This window comes from Cebus imitator, unplaced genomic scaffold (assembly GCF_001604975.1).
Source record: "Cebus imitator isolate Cc_AM_T3 unplaced genomic scaffold, Cebus_imitator-1.0 Scaffold42, whole genome shotgun sequence".
In the NCBI taxonomy this organism is placed as follows: domain Eukaryota; kingdom Metazoa; phylum Chordata; class Mammalia; order Primates; family Cebidae; genus Cebus; species Cebus imitator.
The window spans coordinates 14248825-14255680 of record NW_016107357.1 but is presented as its reverse complement, the minus strand read 5'-3'; positions in this window follow the sequence as shown (position 1 = coordinate 14255680).

The window sequence follows — 6856 nt, the reverse complement described above, 5'->3', positions numbered from 1 at the left end:
TCACACTGTGGCCTAGGCTGAAGTGCAATAGTGCGATCTCGGCTCACTGCAACCTTTGCCTCCTGGGCTCAAGCAATTCTCCTGCCTCAGCTTCCCGAGTAGCTGGGATTACAGGCACCCACCACCACGGCCAGCTAATTTTTTTGTATTTTTAGTAGAGACAGGGTTTCACCATGTTGCCCAGGCTGTTCTGGAACTCCTGACCTCATGATTCGCCCGCCTCAGCCTCCCAAAGTGCTGGAACAACGGACATGAGCCACTGCACCAAGCCGGGAATATTTCTTTTCTTCTGGAATAGCTGTTCTTAAACCAATGTCAGCATTATACTTGTTAGCATGTTAGAACAGAGAAATGGTGCTTGTTGTGTGAACCTGTGAGACTCAGTTTCTTCATCTGTTAATTCCTCACACACTTATGATGTGAATGTGAACATTGAGGTACATGGTGTATTAGTTTGCTAGGGTTGCTGGAATGATGTACCACAAGCTAGACTGTTGATGGCTGCTTTAAACCTTGGTTCTTGTCCTCTTAGTTTAAAGGAATTTAAACAAGAGACACACAGCAAAAGAAGTGCAGCAAGAGTAATTAATTGAAAAGGAAAAAGAATATTCTGGAAATTAGGTGCAGAACAGACAGCACAACTTGAGAGAGAAAGAATTCAGAGTGGTCTGCTCGTAAAGATGAGGCAGCAGAGTCTGCTCTAGGGAGACAGACCCCCTTTCTGGGAGTCTTACATGATTATTCACAAAGAGATGGAACCAGGTGTTACTAGTAAGCATGTTCTGGGTGGTCCACGGGGTGCACATGTGCAGTAGCTGTACATGCTTGTCCATACCTTGCATGTCTCTTTAACATCTTAAATATCCATGCAAGGGTGTGTTTTTTACTATTACAATAAGCAAAGGGTCAGTTTGAAGACAAGTAAAATCAAAATGCTCATGCTTTCTAGAAGGGAAAGTCTCTACTGAAGATTGCTTTGCTTGAATGAGCTCGATTACAATGTGAATGATGAAGCTTATTGTGTTGACTGTATGGCCACCACCGTTGCTGCATCCCAAGGACATGGTCACTTCCTTGACTACCTACCCAGCCTCAGGATGACTTACACAAGAAAAATGTATTGTCTCCCAGTTCTGAAGGATAGAAGTCTCAGATTACAGTGTCAGCAGGGTGAATTCCTTCTGAGGGCTGTAAGGGTAGGATCTGTCATTGATTTGTAGGTGGCAGTCTTTATGTACACATGGAGTTCTCCTGTTTGGCTGGCTGTGTCCAAATTTTTCCTTTTATAAGGACACCAGTTATACTGGATTAGGCCTGTCCCTAATAACTTTACCATCTCTTTAAAGGCCCTATTTTCAAATAAGACCCCATTTTGAGTTACTGGAGGTTTCAACATATGAATGTGTGGGGGTGGGTACACAGTTCAGCCCATAATGCACAGTAAAGTCCTCTGCCCATGGATGATGATGACTGTACCCAGGTGGAGTCATTTCCCCAGAAGACAATCATCATGTCTTATAAACAGAAGACTGGGAAATATCCCCAATTCAATTTTCAAGAGGTTTCATTTTGACTTGAGGAAATGGCCTTTGCTAGAGAAACAGTCATTTAAATTAAGTTCCTTTCTTCACCTTGTCTTTCTGCATCTGTTAACTAAGAATAAAATATCACACATGTGAACTCTACATAAAATTTAGAGGAACTTTGACATCTTTTAGGCTAACACCCTTATTAAACCTTTATGTATCCAGGAAAATTGTCTAGTTCTTTGAATGATTAATGTTAAATCTACATTCGGGGTAGATTTTTCTTATTTTGGTAACAGACTGTGCTTGAATTCAATATACCAACACCAGAGCAAGAATTAACGGAGAAACAATGTTATCAATAGATTTTTTTTTTCTTCTAAAGGCAGCTGTAAATCACGTAAAGGTCTTCATAGTAAGTAGAGCCTGTGGCAATGGAGCTCAGCAAAAATCCCATCAATTTTACAGCACTTTGGTGTCTGCCCCATGGCTTAACATAAGAATTACTGGGGAGCTTCTGCAGAGAATTAGTCATGAGCATGGATAGCAAAAGAAAAAGCTGCAGGTAGGCAGAAGAAATCCACATTTTGTTTACTTGTACAGGGAGGGTGTTGCTGGGACCACTCCTAATCCTCCTTTTCATCCTCCTGCTCTTCCTCCGAAGATTAATCTGGTATGTATACTCACAGCATAAGAGGATGCAAATGAAAAGTTCACAGGGTCAGGGAGAAACGTGAAAAATAGCCAAGGGACACATGGAATGCAATGAAAGGTCTGAGTGTCAGAGGAGATGTGGGCTTATCTTTCTCCACTTTGAAGGACCGAGCTCAAGATCATACAGTTATTTCATCTGAAGTCAGATAAACCTAGGTTGCAATTCTACTCCTTTCACTGATAGACTTTGAATAGTCATTTAATTTTTCTGAGCCCAGGGGCGAGTAATGCCCACCTTGCAGAAATACTATGATGACTGACGTGTTCAGACAGATGTGAGAGCAACCAATATATGTCCAATCTGAATGTATGATTCATTATCAGGCAAGAAAGGGATACTAATAACAAAGGCAACATAGTGGCCAATGATGATGGCCAACAACTCCAACATAGGAGCTGGCTTAAGGCCTCATGATCTGCTCAATAATTTGCAACTAAAAGTCTCAGCCGGCCGCATAGCAGGGCTTTGCTACACGGTTGAACTTTTACCTTTCCCCTGCCTCCTACTTGGCCAATGCTTGGTAAGAAACAAATCAATCAACAAAATGATGTTGTAAACCATGGCGAGAAAACTGTGGTGTGCTTCTTTTGGTTGGATAGATACAGAGCTTGGTTTCTTTCAAAGATGATGGCATGGAAGCAAATGTCATGAACCTGAGAGGAACTAGCAGAGTTAGAAAGTGAGTCTATCCACAGAGGCTAGAATAAGGACTTTTAACAACAATTTGCAGACATTTTCCCCTACTTAGATTTGTCAGAAAGTAGATTATTAGAAAAATTCTGAAGTAATGGATCAACGGTTAATTCGTTATTTGAATGTTATCCATACAGGCAAAAAGCTATAATATAACTTTAATCACCGACCACACACTGTGGTTTCTTTAAAGAAAGTTCTTGTTTTGCTGGTTCCACAGTCGCCTGGGAAAAAGGACTGTGAGTGTAGGAGGTGACTATTTCACCCTGCACTTGATTCTGTGTGGATACAGAAAGTGGGTAGGCTGGAAATGAAAATTCTGTCATTGTCATTTTCATCTTCTTAAAGACTGAGCTAAGCGGAGGAAGTGGAAGTCATCTGGGTGACTGCTGATATAGAAAATGCAGTCTCTAAAATAATATAACATTAAATAAACAATGTACTTTCTTCAGCACATTTTATTTCATCTTTGATTATTTGTATCCCAGTTTATTCTGCATGATACAACCTTTATTTCTCAGTTTTTCCCTTGTAGGCAATTTATACTTGACTTTGCTAATTATTGCACTGGCAGCTCTTCATCCTGGAAACTAGCACCTTGGAGGTGCTATTAACATTTCTGTCTTAAATATATCCATTTCAAAAACATGGGTTGAGTTTGTATCATGTTCAGAAGACTATGACGTAATGAAAGCAGTAGGGGTGACTGAGACACAGTTCATATCCACTAGAATATCAAGCATCGTTCCAAGGGAAGATGAGATTACTCACAACGGTGCAGGGAGATGGTGTCTGGAATGGTTCTTGAAGATAGTGGTACCTGCACTGAAATTTGGAGGATGGATAAAGCTGAGGGAGACATTCTAGACTACAGAAGCAGATCGAACAAAAACCAAGAAGTGAAAAGGGCTCATAGATGAAACTATTTCAGCCATCTTGTTAATAAATCATCATTACCTTTTGAGATATTAGGTGAAGCTGCTATAATAAGACAGATCAAGAAGATAAAAACAAGTTATTAACATGTATATCTCATATATACACGGAAGACAGGGAATGAATGGTTCTCAAAGAGGTGGCTTAGAGCTCTGGCTTATATAACATCTTCACAAAGAACAACAAATTTTTGAAGAAATTGGAGGACAAAAGAAAAGAAAGCTTTAGAGGCATCAAATTGTGGGAAGGCGGATAAAAGTAGATAAGGCAGATACGGTGGATAAAGGCTGGCTGGTAAAGTTTGTTATGTAAATTCCTCTGGTACTGGTTTTCGGGCTGAGAACGTAAGTCATCTCCATTGAGAAACCTTTGTCCTTCTTTGTAGGGAGGAAAGGAGGATACCTTCACAAATTAGGTCCTGCTTTTAGGCAAGTAAGAACAGTGCAGAAAACTTTTCTTGTATCTACTTCTTCTCAATTGCCTTTAGCTCAAAACAATCCTAATGTCAAAGTGGCATATTCTTCGAACTTTCAAGCGCTATCATATTGTTTTAATTAAAAACAAAACAAAGCAAAACAAAAAACCTTAAACAACCATGCACAAAATATAGCAAAAACTTCAAGTGGGTTGGGTGACTGCCCATACTGTTCAAATAAGTAAATGCAGTCAACATGATATATACAATTACAAGGTAATATGAAATGTAAAACATTTTCATTGTCTTTCATCTGTTCTCATATATGGCTACTCCTGACATCTTTTACAGAGAAGACTTTTATACTGGACTGGTTCTGAAACAGACTATACACAGGAAATGTCTACACTGCCTACTTCCGGTTTTAGGTTTCTGAAATTCCTTCCCCCTTTAAAAAGCTTTTACTTTCTTAGACCTCTGAAATTTATCCCCACTTTTACAGGGATGGTATTTGTAAGAGTTAGCAAGATGCTCCCTATTCAAGTTCCAAAGGTAAAGGCTCGTTCACCCCAGGACAGAAGCTAGAGAATCTGAAGAGCATCCTGGGGGGCTGGCTGGAAACCAGCTAGCTTAGCCAGTGGACTGGGATAGGGAAGAAGAGGAAAAAAAAACTGTTAGACTTTTTCTTGTAGAACCAAATTTCTCACTGCTCTACATCACATAGGAATTATGTATTTTTCTAGCCTATAATTCTCAAACATAAATTTGATGTGTTACTTTCACTAAGAACCAGCTTATTTCCTGGTGATTCATTGTCAACATTATTTACATACATATGAGCAGAATTAGAAAAATATAAAATCATTTTAGACTCAAGTAAGAATAAGATAGCCCATTTTGTTTGTTCTATAGACAATATATACTATTGTAATTTTCTTTTTATTGCCTTAAATTCAGCTACAGCAAGTCAATAGATCAGTAAATGTCATTTTCTTATTTGGTTAAAATCACAAAGTGAATACAAATTTCAGCCTTCCAGGCATAGAAATGTACTAAATATCAAAGCATCAGGCACCCCATACTATTACAGCCAGATACGATAGTATTACATTCCATTACAAGAAATGATGCTCATTTTTATCCCTTTTCTTACTAACAATTTTCTTTAGAATTATTTTTTTACTCTAAAATTGTAATCTAAGTGAGGATTTCTATAAATGAAGCAATGAGATTAGCAGCAAAAACCAACTCTTACCATGTTCATCTGTCTTAGAGCTGAAAGGGCATTAAAGATTGTTGGTCCAGGGCGGGGTGCAGTGGCTCATGTGGGTAATCCCAGCACTTTGGGAGGCTGAGGCGGGCGAATGACCTAAGGTCAAGAGTTTGACACCAGCCTGGCCAACATGGTGAAACCCCGTCTCTACCAAAAATACAAAAATTAGCCAGGTGTGGCCACACATGCCTGTAATCCCAGCTACTCCGGAGGCTGAGGCAGGAGAATCGCTTGTACCTATGAGGCAGAGGTTGCAGTGAGCTGAGATCATGCCACTGCACTCCAGCCTGGGCGACAGAGCAAGACTTGGTCTCAAAAAATAAAATAAAATAAAATAAAATAAAAGGATTGCTGGTTCAACCCCTTCCCATCATCTGTCAGAGTATCTGATATCCAAAGACAAAGGTATGGCACAAGGTCACACTGGATATTTTTTAGTATAGCCACTAACCAGAGGTGGGCAAGTGTGAGCTGAGTGAGAGGAAAGCCTGCCGGAGAGACAAAGGTTCAGACAAGTATTTCCGGTGTGTTGTCAATGAAGGGGATGAGTGTTAAGGGAGAGGCAGGAAAGATGTGTTATTATTTTTAATCTATGGGAGACATTGGTCTACTTAATGGCTGAGAAAAGACGATGACACAGGGAGGAACTAAAGATGCCAAGCAGCGGCACAGGGAGAAGGAACCAGGACACTTAGAGGATGTGAATCAAGAGCAGAGAAAAGGAGTTTGTACCAAAAGTCAGACAGCAGTACCTCTTCCTTAGAACAAAGAGACAAGTACCTTGATGAGCAGACAACAAAAATGAAACCTGAGGGCACACAAAGTCAACACTGAAAACAAAAAATCAGCAGCGAGGTCCATAGCTGTGGTCCAAAATGAGAGTCACAAGGTATCAGGAGGAGACTAGGAGCTGCTAGGTGACGCCAAGAGCCTAAGGTGCTCAAAGTCGCGTTTATAGAAGTTTTCTTTCTATTGCCAAATGGAAATGAGGGAAAGCCAAAGGTATTCAGCAGTTAGGGACCGGGAAGATAGAAACTTGAACATGGAAAAAGATGACAGAAGGGTCTAACCAGGGGGGGTGGATCCAAGATGGCCGTTTAGGAACAGCTCAGGATTGCAGCTCCCAGTGAAAGCGCAGAGGGTGAGTGGACGCCGTGTTTTTATTGCCCACAGACTAGGAAATTCCCGGGCAGAGGTGCTCCACGGTCACCAGCGCGGCTGTTTCGGCCAGCGCGGCTGTGCCGGCCAGCGCCGGCCAGTGCCGCGGCTTTGCCCCGCGCGGCTGCTTTGCCCCGCGC